The sequence below is a fragment of the Solea senegalensis genome, linkage group LG9, assembly GCF_019176455.1.
Source record: "Solea senegalensis isolate Sse05_10M linkage group LG9, IFAPA_SoseM_1, whole genome shotgun sequence".
NCBI lineage: Eukaryota > Metazoa > Chordata > Actinopteri > Pleuronectiformes > Soleidae > Solea > Solea senegalensis.
Genome location: NC_058029.1, coordinates 2,672,976 through 2,689,298, shown reverse-complemented (window position 1 = coordinate 2,689,298; position 16,323 = coordinate 2,672,976). Strand labels below are relative to the sequence as shown.

General features: G+C 40.1%; 11 non-coding genes across 11 annotated transcripts; 6 read left to right on the top strand and 5 right to left on the bottom strand.

Moving 5' to 3' along the window:
- The first annotated feature begins 5,355 nt into the window (after positions 1 to 5,355).
- Positions 5,356 to 5,429, top strand: trnat-agu. The gene has a single exon. It is a non-coding gene; the product is annotated as a tRNA-Thr (tRNA).
- A 322-nt stretch (positions 5,430 to 5,751) lies between these two features.
- On the bottom strand, positions 5,752 to 5,825 carry trnat-agu. Its single transcript has one exon. It is a non-coding gene; the product is annotated as a tRNA-Thr (tRNA).
- A 119-nt stretch (positions 5,826 to 5,944) lies between these two features.
- trnat-agu lies at positions 5,945 to 6,018 on the bottom strand. Its single transcript has one exon. It is a non-coding gene; the product is annotated as a tRNA-Thr (tRNA).
- Positions 6,019 to 6,249: 231 nt separating this feature from the next.
- trnat-cgu lies at positions 6,250 to 6,323 on the bottom strand. The gene has a single exon. It is a non-coding gene; the product is annotated as a tRNA-Thr (tRNA).
- Positions 6,324 to 9,016: 2,693 nt separating this feature from the next.
- trnat-ugu lies at positions 9,017 to 9,090 on the top strand. The gene has a single exon. It is a non-coding gene; the product is annotated as a tRNA-Thr (tRNA).
- A 293-nt stretch (positions 9,091 to 9,383) lies between these two features.
- trnat-agu lies at positions 9,384 to 9,457 on the top strand. Its single transcript has one exon. It is a non-coding gene; the product is annotated as a tRNA-Thr (tRNA).
- A 119-nt stretch (positions 9,458 to 9,576) lies between these two features.
- trnat-agu lies at positions 9,577 to 9,650 on the top strand. The gene has a single exon. It is a non-coding gene; the product is annotated as a tRNA-Thr (tRNA).
- A 322-nt stretch (positions 9,651 to 9,972) lies between these two features.
- On the bottom strand, positions 9,973 to 10,046 carry trnat-agu. Its single transcript has one exon. It is a non-coding gene; the product is annotated as a tRNA-Thr (tRNA).
- Positions 10,047 to 10,568: 522 nt separating this feature from the next.
- On the top strand, positions 10,569 to 10,642 carry trnat-cgu. The gene has a single exon. It is a non-coding gene; the product is annotated as a tRNA-Thr (tRNA).
- Positions 10,643 to 10,826: 184 nt separating this feature from the next.
- trnat-agu lies at positions 10,827 to 10,900 on the top strand. Its single transcript has one exon. It is a non-coding gene; the product is annotated as a tRNA-Thr (tRNA).
- A 967-nt stretch (positions 10,901 to 11,867) lies between these two features.
- trnat-cgu lies at positions 11,868 to 11,941 on the bottom strand. Its single transcript has one exon. It is a non-coding gene; the product is annotated as a tRNA-Thr (tRNA).
- Between the last annotated feature and the right edge of the window lie 4,382 nt (positions 11,942 to 16,323).

The window sequence follows — 16,323 nt, the reverse complement described above, 5'->3', positions numbered from 1 at the left end:
ACAACCAGCTATGTCACTTGAGCTGTGCTGTGCGTCGCGTTGTGATGGATGTAAATGTGTTCACCAGTCGCCATCCATCACTCCAAGAGTCAAACTCTGATCCCAGCAGCTCCAGTGACTTCTCCTGTGTGTATCCTTCCTTCCCTATACTTCCTTCCTCCACCTGTGGTACCAACAAGTGGAATATCCAAACACCACATCACACAGGCTTCATTACCACTGGTTTCCCTACATGTTTTATAACTCATTTTATTGCTTGTTTTTAAAGCCTTGAATGTTCAGGCTCTGCTTCATGTGCCAACTCCCTGTGAGTCTGCTCGTCTGGCAGGGCTCGCTCTGCTTTCACGTTCAAAATATCCACTTATACACTCGGCTGTGTACCTGTTTCACAGTGTGCCATCTGTCATTGAGCGGAGTGTGACATGGTGAACGGAGCGGATGGAGTTACGGGCGCAGATATTTTCAAACACAGTTTCTCCTTTTTCTTCATGTTCCTGCACTCAGATGTACGATGATGATTCAAACAGCTGAGGGTGAGAGTGAACATTTAAAACCTGACTCATTTCTTCCGGCCGCACAGCCGAGCAGTGGACCGTCTTCACAGCAGGTGATCTGACATGTCAGGTGATCAAGTGTTCCAGTGAGAAGGGCTGTGAGAACGAGTTACAACACAAACCCAGACATAAGAAAATGTAGTTTTTCAGTTTCACTTTGCTCAGTATTAACAATCGCCTCATGTCAGGGTCGGAAATTAAATTAATATGAATATTTTCTAGCTTAAACATGGACCTTGTCGGGACCAGTAGTCCTCATGGAAACCATAACCTGGTCCTAATGAGGCAGAACCATATTTCTTTGGAAGATTCCACACAGTTTCTGCCTCATTAATAAATTTTGTTCTCCTCCTTCCACCAAATATGGAATGCCACATTTTGTTTAACGGTTAACTGCTACATTTAGCTGCCATGGCTAATGCTAAAATAAATATAATCAGGCCAAGTCGAAAATTAAGGTTGTTTTTTTTTTGTTTTACCTACTCAGTTGAGTGTTGAGTCACTTTTTATTCAAAATTCTTAAAATGATAAGGCACAGTGAGCTTGGCCTTAGAATCCATCAGAAAAATAAGACTGATGTTGTGTTGCTCTCAAAACCAGGTTTAAGTTCTTAACTTAAAATTGTCATCTTGAGCAGAAAAAAACAAAGTTTCTGAAAAGCAGCAGATGTATTTCACATTACTATTTCACAGTAACAAATCTGCTGGCTCACCTTTTAGCTTAGCTGTTAGCTCCACCAGAGTGGCTCAGGAGAAGAGGCGTCACAACGATGGCTCAACTTTGCTAATGTGGCTAATAGTAAGCGTAATAATAAATATTTGTGCACAGGTGAGTGTGGGGAATCTCTGAATATCTTCAGATAAATAAGATTTTACTAGCTAAGAAAGTACAACGCAAAGAAAATGCTGGGCCAAGATGAACAGAGCCTCTCAAAACATGACACAGCACAAAATGTATCACAGAACACAATTAGGAACAAGGTAAATTAGCAACTTCTACTTTTAGCTTTTTCTGTTAATCAAGCTAATCGGAATATCGCAATTCTGGGAGAAAAAGACAATTCTAAAATGTCAATTCTTGATCAATCTCAATTTTTTTCTACCAATTTACACCTGTTTATTTAATGTATTATTAAGCTTCCAATGAACCTTACCGCAGCTATTTTTGTTGTGAAGTGGTTGAAAGAGCCAAAGTGCTTCTATTATTCATGCCACAATGATTTTTTTTTTTAATAATACAGCATATTGTTGATATCTTTCTTTAATTCTACTGACATTTTAAATCCAAGCTGAAAGCAACCAGGGAGAATAAGAAACTACCAAATTAGGATATTCAATGTTTTATTTCCACAAATTAGATTTTTGGGTTTCATTTCGAGCGTTGGCCACCGAGCAACATTACATATACGAGTGTTGATGTAAAATCAAGACCAGCCGTCAAACAATAGCTAAACAACACGGGAAGAATTCGAGCCTGGCGTCCAATAAAAACGCCGTTGATCACTGATGTCAGGAGGTTGGAGTTTCTCACCGCTCTCAACGCGCTGCGGCACGAAAACAAATGTCAGCGGCTCCACAATCACGGAGCCGCCTGCAGCAGACTTCTCAAATCAAACTAACGAGTGAACGCATGGAAAGAAAGAAGAAGGCTGGAAGGGAATAAATGGAGAAGGGCACACATGCAGTTGATCTTTTACTCTGCAGCGAAAAAGGGAGGCAAACGTGATGAGGAAAATATTTATGTTCTTTTCCCTCTGACTTCTGTACAAGGACTTAGTTTAGTACATTTATTGTATGCTATAATAACCATACCTCACAGGGAGGAGTTTCAGGTTTCAGGAGTCCTGGTATTGAGGACTCCGTCACTCAATAGTTTACTTGAAATTAATTAGAGAAAAGAATGTAAATGTACAATTCCTGCAATTTGCCAAGTCTCATTTCCAATCCCTTCTATTTAACTGTAACATTTTCTGCTTTGGAAAATTGTGATTTATTTCATGTTATAGACTCAACGTGAATATTTAGACACTAAAATAACAAAAGTATAACTTTCCCTCAACATCACTAAACTGAAATGCATCATTTTATGACTTCAGTGTTCAGACATGTTTGATCACATTAACCTAAGTAACACAAACTGACCACACGAGGCAGTAGTAGACCAGCAGCTCCTCTGTTCCCTGTGAGCTAAAAATGCTCATTTTCTCTATGGGGTTTGGTGCAGGAGAGTGAGCGGTTTCTTAACTTCAGTTTGAGGCTGGAAAAGGCTGTCAAACAGTGAGACAACACACCTGGTCAACACAATGGTCAACTCGTCATCAAACTCTGCAGAAGCCTGATAACGACCCTGATTTGAAACAGGTGTGTTTGAGAAGATGCAGACCAGTGTGGGTCTCCAGGATCAGGACTGGGAAACCATGCCTTGAACAACCCCACCTAAAAAAAACAACCTATCTTGATATTTGGTTTTTCCAAACTTTCTGGCACGGACACCCATTCTTAATTTCTGCCATGTTATTGTATGAGTCTAAGTGATTTGGACAACTTCAAGTCCCGTCCCCCGATTTATAGTTCCACCCACTCTTGGTTCCGCCTCCTCTTGGTCACTATCTTATCAAAGAACAATTCACACTCACATTTACATTCTCCAATTAACCATAATCCCAATCTGTATGATTTTTTGGGGGACAAAATGTCAAACAAAGATGTCTTCCTTTCTCGCTGTGCGGCTCCACTGTTGTCCACCACACCCCCGCGTTACCCTGACGCAGATGTCTCCAAACAGAGTCTGACTCAGATTCATGAATTTGGGGAAAATAAGGAGATGGAAAAATGAGCAAGTGGATATTGTTTGTTTTGAAGGGTGTGGAACATTCACCGTCAACTCTGCTCAATCAACTTCAACTCATGAAGCTCCCTCTGCGAGCGAGGCTTGTTTTCATTTAACCACTCTAACCTTTTACCGTACGCCCGCGGACGCCGAGCGCCGGCGCACTGGAACAGTTTGACCTTGTCTCGAGCAGAGGTGGAGAGCTCGTTGAAACGACCCATTGACGTACGCGGCGGGCCAATGAGGAACCGGCGCCGCGATGTGCTTATCACTCTCTATTTCATTCCCACCTTCCCACTGACCTTCATTGAACAATGGATCCTTGCTGAGTTAAAGGTTCCTCTGTCCTTTCCGCATGGATGATGGACGCCCCACCTGTCCCCGCTCTTTCACCCAGCGTGAGGCACTGCGGCGAGGCAGATGTCTGTGTGGTGGGTGGAGACCATGGGATCGGTCACCGCCACACAGTCTCTCGCTCGTCTGTTTTTTTTTTCCCGGGAACAACAGACAGCAGACTTTTCAATTATTCACGCCGTTGAATCCTGTCACTCTGTGTCTTTATCTGAGTTTGTCCTGATCAGTGATCCTTATCTGAAGGTTGAGTAAAGTCAGAGTCAATGGAAAGAGGCAGGACTTCGATAGGTGGCTTTTTCACTGTCGGCGTGGCTGTTAAAGGTGAAAGAATAGGGCTTTTAATGGGAACAATGATCATTTGATTTACAGTGAAATGACGTTAGCTAGACAGATAGTGGACAGCGAGGGGACAAACAGACACATGCAGCGTTTGTTTACGACGGAACTGAAGCTTCTTCTGCTCCTACTTCTGGAGAATAAGACATTCTGAGTGTACACACACCGCAATCTGATCGTTAGAAGAAAGTTTGTGCATGTAAACGCAGCGATTGAGTCCTCCAGAGACCTAAATACACATTGAGTTTTCACATTTCTATGAACCAGCAGGAACCTAAAGCTGCACAAAGTCAATGCATAGACGCTGATTTAGCATCAGGTCGAAAATGTCTACTTTTCTACCTCGTACTGTGACGCGAAAACCAAACCGCATTCAGATTCTCAGGTTATCTGAGTGTTCACACCCGCAGCTCTACATCTACCATTTAGAGTCCGTGTACGGAAACTGCTTCAGCTTTCAAAGTCTGTACGGTTCTATGTGAAAAGTTGCTTTCTGAAATAAATTTCTGGATAATGTCTGAGTGACACAAAGAAAACTGCTCCCTAGATGTTGAGGACATTCTCCTGCTGCTGTGGACAGATCTGACCCCAGTAAGAAACCTCCCCCTGAATGTGAATGGAAAAGTCCAGAAAATGTTTATGTTCCACTTTTGTGGACAGAAATGTGACTCGAGACAAATTGTTGGTGAATTGGTGAAACCTGAACAATGACGCGTGATTTTCTGACAAACACAAAGCAGTTCCGAGAGCTATAAAGTCACAATGTCAGCACTAAAAGAAGGAAAAAGAGTTTTTGAACAAAGTCAGACAATAAAGGAAATACATTAGCATCCCAGAGATTATGAGGTAAAGGTGAATTGATCTGCACCAATACATTCCCTAAATCCCCAAATATTTTTATTCCACCGTCTCCACTTCCTTACACAATTTTACGGCTCTACAGATATTTGCTGATGCATGAAGTAAAGAACTGGAAGTCATCAGCTTCGACTGTGGTGTGATGCAGATAATTTACTGCTCTCATTATACGAACTGTCAAATGTGGAAATCCTGATTTGTTCTTTGAAAAAGTCTTTAAATTGGAATGTTTTTTGCAACATACTTCCATAAAAATAAGTTTATGACCTCAATAAAACTATGAACAGCCTCATTAACTTCACTTTTTAAACTGTGGTGATCACATGATGCATTTTGACAAAAACAACAGTGAATCAATCTTTAGATAAGAGGAAGTTAACTGCAAAATACGACTGTGATGCAAACAATGTAGGATGGATAAGGAGGCGCTGTGGCTTAGTTGGTCAAAGTGCCTGTCTAGTAAACAGGAGATCCTGGGTTCAAATCCCAGCAGTGCCTTGTTGTTGAAGGAAATATCAACTCCCTTCATCTGTAGGTCTTTTGAAACAATGAGAAAGATTGTATTTCCTCTTTTGTGTGAGTCAAGTTCCTCTGACTTGTGTGAAACTTTCTGTTTTTGCTTCGTTTCAATCAACAACAAGGCACCTGCTGGGATTCGAACCCAGGATCTGCTGTACCTAAGCCACATTTAGCCTTTCCCTAATTAATATAAAGTAAAAAATATCTGACATAATTTTGATTTGATATATATTACAAGGTGTAATGAAACTTTGCAGTGAGGTAAAGAGATTTCTTTTAGACCTTGCTTCCATCAACAACAAGGCACTGCTAGGATTTGAACCCAGGATCTCCTGTTTACTAGACAGGCACTTTGACCAGCTAAGCCACAGCACCTCTCTCTAAAGATTCTTTAAGCCCTGTTCTTAAGGAGGTTATATTTTGATTATATACTGTATATTAAAACAAAAGTTCTCAGTTTTAACGTCCTTTAGACTTTGCATCTGTCAACAACAAGGTACTGCTGGGATTTGAACCCAGGATCTCCTGTTTACTAGACAGGCACTTTGACCAGCTAAGCCACAGCACCTTGTGCTAATGTCAAGTTTTAGCCCTTTTCTTCATGAATATTAAATAACTCATGCATGAAATATAATTTTGAATCATTTATGAGACATATATCATGGTTTATCTCTTGAAAATATTTTTTTTAAATAAAGCTTTATATAACTACATTTATGTGGCAACAGCTTGGTGCCATATAGGTTTACATAGTTCACTGTTTTTTGTCTGAAGAGAGTTGATCTTTCCATCAACAACAAGGCACTGCTGGGATTTGAACCCAGGATCTCCTGTTTACGAGACAGGCACTTTGACCAGCTAAGCCACAGCGCCTCTCTGTGCGCAGTTGACTTTCACTTTTTTTCTGAATAAATATTTTAATATGACCTACCAATACCTACAGTCTTCCATGGTAGAATCAATGCATTTCTGCAACTTAAGAAAATCATTTTTGGTTAAAGATGATGATTTTCATGATATTCTGGTCAACAAAAGAGTGATTTGTACTTCAGGTATGTTTTTAGGAACATATCAATTCAGCTGAAAGCTTCTCACTAATCAAACCTCCTCGACTTCACAGACAGAGGAAAACTCAGCGACTTAAGCCCTTTTCCACACAAAAGTATAACTTTCCCTCAACAATGTCTTTCTCAAAAAGGTTTTTATAAACATGGCATCATTTCAACAATTGTCTTCGTCCACACACAAAACCCCTCCAAAAACACTGTAGTATCGATTTCAGGCCACACAAAAATACACCGAAAACAGAAAAGAAGACAAAGTTTTATTGAAATAAAGCTTTGATTAAACAAGTATTTATAACAATTATACAATCGTAAAAAAATGGCACAGAATGAACCAAGTCAGTCAACAACAACAGAACTTTTCAATGTCTGTGTTCATATTTTCCAGCTAGTTTGTTCTGGAAAACGTGTTCTCCAACTTCATATAAATTAAATAATTTCATTAAACTACAGCAACAAACAATAAATCTTAACCAGGACACTCTAGCAAAAAGAGATTCTAATACAGAGGTCACGGGTGCACCGACAAAAAAACTGACAGAACTGACAGAAAAGTTCTCATTCTTTAATATAAATTTGATCCTGTGCAGTGACGCAGCACATTCCTGAACGGTCACGATCTCTGACACACACATAAACACATCATCTGCATAAAGTCGGATATTTTATCCCCTGTGTTCATATTTTCCAGGCAGTTTGTTCTGGAAAACTTCTTCTCACTTCTCCACATAAACATAAACTTCAATCATGTAATTAAACTACAGCTACAAACAATAAATCTTAACCGTCTTCGAACAAGATGGATCCAAAAAAGAAGGAAAAGTAATCAACAACAATGATGGGGCTATGACATCATTGGATTCCAGAACTTGTGTTTTAAACAAGAAAACACGAGGGTGAAGATTCAAAGATTCACCTAAACTAACTCAAACTTGTAGTTCTTCATTTTGACATGACAAGAAAAGTCCTCACCCTCTCATTTGTCCTGTGCCACATCACATTCGATGATGGAGCTTTGACATCATAGGTTTCCACATCTTGTGTTGGTTTTATACAAGAGATGAAGGGTCCAAAAGTAGAATTTTAGGACTCCCAATTTGGCAGATCCATGTGGTCCACTGGTGCCTTTCTTGGCCACAGGACACTCTTGCAAACCAGATTCTTATACTGGCTCTTGATGCACCAGATGTTGCAGGTGCATCAACAACAGGACTCCCAAATGTGGCTAAAAGATAGAAAACTTTGAGCTGTCAGGAGGACATCATCTGCATAAGATCGGATGTACTATCCACCACCACACTAAGTTTTTAATCTGTATTCTTATTTTCCTGCCTGTTTGTTCTGGAAACACAAACTCAAATCATTTAATTAAACCACAGCCACAAAACAGTAAATCTTAACCGTCTTTGAACGAGATGGATACAAAACAGGCAACAGGAACTCGTCCCACTGGGCGACGTGACTCATCGTGATTTGATTTTTCATGCGCTTTTTGTGTGGATAAAAACAACAAAAGAGTCAAAAGACTTCCCAGAAGCCGCGGCGATTATCCATTAGATTCGGCAGATTCTGTTCTCCGTGATGCTGGCGATGCCCCGAGTCGGTGAGAGGGAGACACAGACCCGGCGCTCATGACTAATCTCTGACAATGATCTGCTCTTTGTCAAGATCACATTATGTGCCGTCATTAGTCATGTTCCATGAGCCGCATGTCGAGCTAATTGACAATAATGGCAACAATCAGGTTGAAGTGGAAAACCTGTGGAAAGCGGCGCGGCGACCGGAGCAGATGGTTTTTGTTTTTGCTTCTGTTGGGTTTTTTTGCATCTTTCCTCCCAACAAAGAGAAATCACCTTGACAGTGTCTGTTTGTTTTTAAACGGCCGATGATTGCGGCACCTCCTGGGACCTCGGCGTCTAATCCGCTCCGGCTCAGGACGGAGGGATCGTGACGCAGCAGCAGGAGCTCGTCCTCCTGTTTTCCACTGCGTCCACTCTGATGAGGCAGAAATGTTTAGACGATCAGTCAGTGCCGGGGAAACTTGGTGCAGACAGAGTTCTGATAGGAACCATACACACTCATGTCCACACACCCAACTGAATGAATAATATTATTCCAAACTGTCACATTGCTGTTGAGATACACAACAGTAATTGTCAATGCTGCGAGCGTAGATAATGGATTGTTCCGCACAAATCAGTGTTTCTCCTACTTTCATCATGAAGCAACAGATATGTGTTTCATAAAAGAATCAGAACTAGATTTCATGCATGTTTTCTTAACCCTTAGATGCATAAGTGCATCAAAAATGACCCCATGGCTTGTTATTCTTCAAAATCTTTGAAATTAAAAGTTTTTATATTTTCATATTCCAGGTATTCTTCATAAAACATGCTTGTGACATGAGGCCATTTGCGTTTTAAATTTTTTTTTCATTAATTCTAAGAAATCCAAGGGTTAAATATTAATTCAGAAAAAAGGTAAGTCAGCTTCACGCAGAGAGGCGCTGTGGCTTAGCTGGTCAAAGTGCCTGTCTTGTAAACAGGAGATCCTGGGTTTAAATCCCAGCAGTGCCTTGTTGTAGATGGAAAGATCAACTCCCTTCACACTGAAATATGTAAACCTTTATGACTCCAGTAGTTCTTGCCACATAAATGTATTTATATAAACCTTTATTTAAACAAATTAGGCATATTAAAAAACATATTTGTGCTTTGTTTCTGAACATCTTTACTGATCTTTTTATACCACCAAATATTTTCAGGAGATAAACCATGATATATATCTCATAAATGATTCAAAATTATATTTCATGCATGAGTTATTTAATATTCATGAAGAAAAGGGCTAAAACTTGACATTAGATCAAGGTTTTGTGGCTTAGCTGGTCAAAGTTCCTGTCTAGTAAACAGGAGATCCTGGGTTCAAATCCCAGCAGTACCTTGTTGTTGACAGATGCAAAGTCTAAAGGACGTTAAAACTGAGAACTTTTGTTTTAATGTACAGTATATGATCAAAATATAACCTCGTTAAGAACAGGGCTTGAAGAACATTCAGAGAGAGGCTCTGTGGCTTAGCTGGTCAAAGTGCCTGTCTAGTAAACAGGAGATCCTGGGTTCAAATCCCAGCAGCGCCTTGTTGTTGACGGAAGCAACGTCTAAAAGAAATCTCTTTACCTCACTGCAAAGTTTCATTACACCTTGTAATATGAATCAAATCAAAATGATGTCACAAATTTTTTACTTTATATTAATTAGGGAAAGGCTAAATGTGGCTTAGGTACAGCAGATCCTGGGTTCAAATCCCAGCAGGTGCCTTGTTGTTGATTGAAACGAAGCAAAAACAGAAAGTTTCACACAAGTCAGAAGAACTTGACTCACACAAAAGAGGAAATACAATCTTTCTCATTGTTTCAAAAGACCAACAGATGAAGGGAGTTGATATTTCCTTCGGAAAGAAGGCACTGCTGGGATTTGAACCCAGGATCTCCTGTTTACTAGACAGGCACTTTGACCAACTAAGCCACAGCGCCATGTCTTATAGTTAACTTTTAACTCTTTTCTATTTAAGAACACATGCATGATATAACTGTGACATATATACATATGTATATAAGGTGTATTGAAACAAAAGCTTTGTTTTCACATTTTGTTGGGGTAAAGTAGGTTTTATATGTCTGAAACTTTCAGGTGAGCAGTTTTGCTTTTAGACTTAGGTTTAAGGAAACTCAAGGCACTGCTGGGATTTGAACCCAGGATCAACTAAGCCACAGCACCTCTTTTACAAGTTTACTTTAGAAATAGATATGAGTAACAGGCCTTACTGCCACAACAGGAAATATATAAATAAATAAACTCTTCACCTCATAATATAACACTTAATATTTTCAATAGATATACTAACAGATATCCATCCATCTTCTAATGCTTTATCCTCCACATGAGGGTCGCAGGGACCAACAAGTATATGTATCATAAATGGATCAAAATTATATTTCATGCACGTGTTCTGATATATTCTTTAAGAAAAGGGCTAAGAGACGACTGCACAGGCAGGTGCTGTGGCTTAGCTGGTCAAAGTGCCTGTCTCGTAAACAGGAGATCCTGGGTTCAAATCCCAGCAGTACCTTGTTGCTGTTGGAAGCGAAGTCTAAAGGAGATACAGACTGACTCTATCACACCTACTTGACTCCATCAGAAAGTGAAAAGCCAATCTTTCTCATTGTTTCAATGCACCCACTATATACAATATTTATTATTAAAATATAAATGTTCTTTCTTAAGATAAACGCTAAAAGTGTTGTTCATAGGAAGGCGCTGTGGCTTAGTTGGTCAAAGTGCCTGTCTAGTAAACAGGAGATCCTGGGTTCAAATCCCAGCAGTGCCTTTCTGTTGATTTCCAACCTGTTCTTCCACATTGTCTCTACTTGTTGTTGTACATATACGAGGCCTGTGTAACTGCTACACTGCCACAGAAACGGAGTACAAGACAGAACTTTATCTAAATTTAATAAAAACCGATAAGGGAAAGAAATGACAAAACAAGAAAAACTGTGACTTTTCCCTTTAAAAAAACATCCATATGTTCTTCTTCTTCCCTGTAGGAAAATCCTCATCATCTCCGTCTCGCAGCGTATCTCAGATCTGACGCCAGAGCTTTGCAGCACGAAAACGGGCGAAGACATTTGCATGATGGAGGTAAAAGCTAATTGGGGCAGATGTAGTTTCCCCCGAGGACACGCCTCCCTCACCATCCACGGCCCAATGTTTCCAGCGCCGCCGCTGCTTGGAAAGCACTCAGCGTCCTATCTGTTTTGATCATCAGATTTCTGACAGCACGACTGATTATGGATCACGTAGCATGTTTGTAGCTCGAGCACCTCCTCCTCCTCCTCCACTCTTGATTTGCCTGCTTTGCACATTTTTCCTCCACACACAGCACTTTGTTGGATGCCATGCGTCTCCTGATGAATGACGAGGACCTTTGGCCCCTGTGGCAGCGGCGGAGAACAAGTGCAGAGCCATGAAAGTCGAGTGAGGCCGGAGGCAGAGAGTGTTCTGTGATAAGTCACCGCTGACATCACATACACTCCCAACAAAGGGCTTTGTGGGAAAAATAATAATATTAATAATAATTATGTGATGATACTGAGCAGCAGTGCAACACAACAGCTGTTTCACATTTTTTCTTTAACCTTATTTTAGTCTGTCAGTAGATCGGATAGAGGAACAGTCGAGGAATCTTTGTGGCTTTTTGCCTGTATGGAAACCTTTGTTTTCATCTTTTGTTGGAGGCAACTTGGTCTGAAACGTTCCAATGTTGCTTTATTTGGACTTTGTTTTAGTCAATAACAAGGGACTGCTGGGATTTGAACCCAGGATCTCCTGTTTACGAGAGAGGCACTTTGACCAACTAAGCCACAGCGCCTTCGTGTGACTGATTTCTCATTGATTCAATACACTTGATATATCTAATAAAAATATAACCTCCTTAAAAGGGTTAAAAGTGAGTTCCAGTGAGAGCTGCTGTGGCTTAGTTGGTCAAAGTGCCTGTCTTGTAAACAGCAGAATCTGGGTTCAAATCCCAGCAGTGCCATGTGGTTGTTTAAGTCTAAAAAAACAAACATTTCTTACATGTACTCACCTCAAAGTTTCAAAAATATAGACTAAATGCTGCAAGTTGGCAATCAACAACAAGGCACTGCTGCAAGCCAGGATCTCCTGGAGATCCCCAGAACCACACTTATCCTTATTGTAATGAATTAAGAGTGTGTCATTACATCATATATCCACAATTGAAAAAACTACCACTACCACTACAAAAACAAATAAATATCACATTAAAAATGCAGAGAAAACAATAGAGAATAGAGAAAATGGTTCCAGGATTTTGCCTCGCGGCTATAAAAAGTAATCTGCACCATTTTGTCTTTCTTATGCTTTAAGCTACAAAAACTATGCCAGATTTGCTCAACCCAGTCAATTAGAGCTGACCTGCAGTCAGAGCATGAAGCTGTTTGGCCTCACGTCTTTGAAGTGCTGATACAGTGTCGACTCAGTGACTCACAGCACACCAGAACGACCCATGTGGGATCCATATGCACGACCGGCGTCGCCCTGAACGGGTTAATGTTCGTCGCGGCCAGGTTCTCAGAACCCTCGCTTTAACGACAGAGTCGCCAGGAAACTTCAGAGGTACGAAGGTGGTGAAGCGTTTTTGTGTTTTCGGGCCAAAACGTTCCTGTGGCGCTTGTGGAAGAATAAAAAGCCCTTCAGGTCCAGTTCTGGGGCTGGTTCTGATGAGTTTTATTTCACTGCACAGCGGAGACAGAAGTCCACAACAAAGGAGCACAATTCTGTCTGAAGACGTTTCATAAAACCATGGTCTGTACTGTACACTTCAAGTTTTCTGTCTGAGGCCAACCAGGAAGTTAGAATATACTTAATAGCCACCAGGAGGCGACTCCGCTGGTTGCAAAATTTAATTCTGACTCGATTCATTAGGTGAGCAGTCGTTTTCCAAAGGAGTTAATGGTCTTAATCACGAGTCTCAGCTCTTTTTTCAGTAGAACATGATGTCAATTTGGTAAAGTAGGCGCCCGTTTAGGGGTCACGCGGTGGTGAAGTGGCTCGCACAGCAAACCAAAAAGGTCACCGGCTCTACCAAGATCCTTGTGTGTGCATGGGTTCTCTCCAGGTTCTCCCACTGTCCAAAAACCTTGAGATCAGGTCAACTAGACGATGATTATTTGTTAATTTCTTAAAAACTCCAGTGGAGTCCATGGGAAGTTTGTCCAGAACTCTCTGTGCTTTTAGGTGATTTTAAGAAAAAGTCATATGAAAATGAACAACAACAACCATGTAAAAAATGTCTGCGTAGGTTGAAAAGGAGATTTTCTGTGATTATTTTCATTGACCTCAGCTAGCGTGCGCCACTCTAACAGACGCAATACACACTCATTATAAAATCTAAGCAAAAAGTATCAAACTTAAACTGTGATTGTGTAAAAACCGTAAAAGACATCAAAACTTTGACGTAGGTCAACCACGTCTTTACGTTAAAGTATGACGACACTGCGAGGCTTCATTCTTTCAACCGTTTTCGACCGTGGTGACTCGCAGCAAGCGCTCTAATAAAGAGTGTAAAAAAAAGACGATAAAGTATGGCTCATATGCTGGTGTCGTCCAATAGGAGCCAGGTTGCAGGTGACGCTCGTCAGCTCGTCATCTATCACTGAAAAAGCCTGGTAACAACTCATTTGTTTGAATCAGGTGTGGTTGGTCGGTTTCTTTGGCAAGTAAAATTCCAGTTTGTCTTCCTCCTCGTCGCGTTAGGGCTTTTTAAATCTTTAAAAAGACCTCATGCACAGAAGATTTAACTAAACGAGTGGAAATGCATTGACGATTCAACCAACACATCTGTGTAGAAGTCCATTAACAGCAGAGTAACACAAGCTGAGGTGTTCACACCATCTAAACCCGAATCGGAGGATCCTTCACTGGAGTGAAGACGAGCGAGGAGAGAAAATGTCCCTGTGAAAAGTCTTTGCATTGAGTGAATCTCCACTGGACGCGGTGCAGTCACGCCGGAGCCTGGTGTGGCGTGTTAGCTTTGGCTGAACGCACAGTGCGAGGATTGATTCCCCCGTCACTTACAATAGAATCACCTCAGCAGAAGATCTGCTGTTTGAACAGGAGGAGCCATTAAAGTGGCCGTTAATGCTTTCAGCGCGCACACACGGGCATGTGGGTATCGTTTTAAAGACGGGCACGGAAAAAAATCCTGACACTGTTTCATTTCAGAGGGAAGTTCCAGACTCATGAAGTTAATCACTGAAAAATCAATGACTAAATTACTCTTTTATTGTAAATTAATAGGTTGGAGCACATTTTCTATTTAAATGAAATTAAAGTTCTCTGATTTCTGCTTCTTAACGTCACATTTACTGATTCTCATTTAAAACAGATCTACGAGCTGTAACACGAGGCAGGACTTGATTTTAGCCGCTATAGAAATAGGTTTGCTTCCTAAAATCTCCCTCACTGAAGAACTCTTTGTCTCTGGAAACCACTCACTCTCCCACACCAAAGTCCACAGAGAAACTCAGTGAATTGACATCACAGCACACTGGAGTTGTTGATTCACTGCTGCCATCCATCAACAAATTCAAATGTGTTATTTTCCAGACTTTTTTGTCAGAAATCCTTTGTTCAGAATCACCTAAGTGACACAAACTGACCAAATAAGGCAGCAGTAGAACAGCAACACCTGTTTCCTCATCAGCTCAAATCGCTGATTTTCTCTATGGAACTTGGAATGGGGAAAGTTAACAGTTTACAAACTTCAAAGTCTTTTTGTAAAGTTGCTCAAATCTGTTTTTGTCCTTGTGTCCCTTCTGGCAGCCATGTTTTTAGTGGAAGTCAGCGTCTGTGTCTCAGGCTTTTTCCAAGATACTATTCTGCTCGACTTGGTTTTGTAGTTGTTTTGTTACTTTTCCATCAGTGAAAGTACCTGGTTCTTTTTTAAATACCTGCTCTGACGAGGTTCCATGCGAGCTGAGCCGATACTAAAATGTGACAGCAACAGACTGCCAGCCACTAATTCTAGTTAAAATCTACTTATAGTTCCAAAATCTACTTATAATTCCAAAATGTACTTATAATTCCAAAATTCAGTTGTAATTCCAAAATCTACTTATAATTCCAAAATTAATTTGTAATTCCAAAATCTACTTATAATTCCAAAATTTAGATGTAATTCCAAAATCTACTTATAATTCCAAAATGTACTTGTAATTCCAAAATCTATTTATAATTACAAAATCTATTTATAATTCCAAAATCTATTTATAATTCCAAAATGTACTTGTAATTCCAAAATTAATTTGTAATTCCAAAATCTACTTATAATTCCAAAATTTAGTTGTAATTCCAAAATGTACTTGGAATTCCAAAATGTACTTAGAATTCCAAAATCTATTTATAATTCAAAAACTTGTAATACTACTTAGAATTCCAAAATCTACTTAGAATTCCAAAATCTATTTATAATTCAAAAATTAACTTGTAATTCAAAAATCTATTTATAATTCCAAAATCTACTTATTATTCCAAAATCTATTTATAATTCCAAAATCTACTTGTAATTCCAAAATGTACTTGTAATTCCAAAATTTACTTATAATTCCAAAGCCAACAATGTCCAACTGCAGATAAAAGTAAGCCAGAGTCGAGTGGAACTCTATTTAATGTCAGTGTTGAAACCTGTGTTTGTGGACAAATATCAGACATTACACCAGGTTTATTTCATGCTTCAGCATCACACACATATTATAAGACATCATTCAATCCACACACCGTTGATGACAAATCTGCACCTGCCTTTGTCTTTTACAGTAGAAGCCTCGTCTTCCCTCTGCATCACTTTCAGCATCTAAAAGCTGCTCAGATTTCAAAGCCTCACATAAATCTCTCATCTCTGCACACATTCTTCCTCATATTCTTCTTCTTCTTCTTCCTCATCTTCTTCTTCCAGCAGCAGCATCATCTCCCACTCTCCAGTCCCACATCTGTTCCTGTCCGCTCCTCTTTTACTGCACACTGCCCTTGGATGCTCTGATAGGTTCTTAAAAAGTAATTTGTCATTATTATGTGTTTCTGAAAATGGCCTCCAGCCATGATTTAAATGACGGCAGAGAAACTGCTTTGTCCAGAGCGGAGGAGACGCTTTGAGGAACCTTGTGCTTGATTTTCCCTGAATCCCAAAAAAAAGAAACGTGGACATGATGAGAGGGAGATAATATCAGTGTG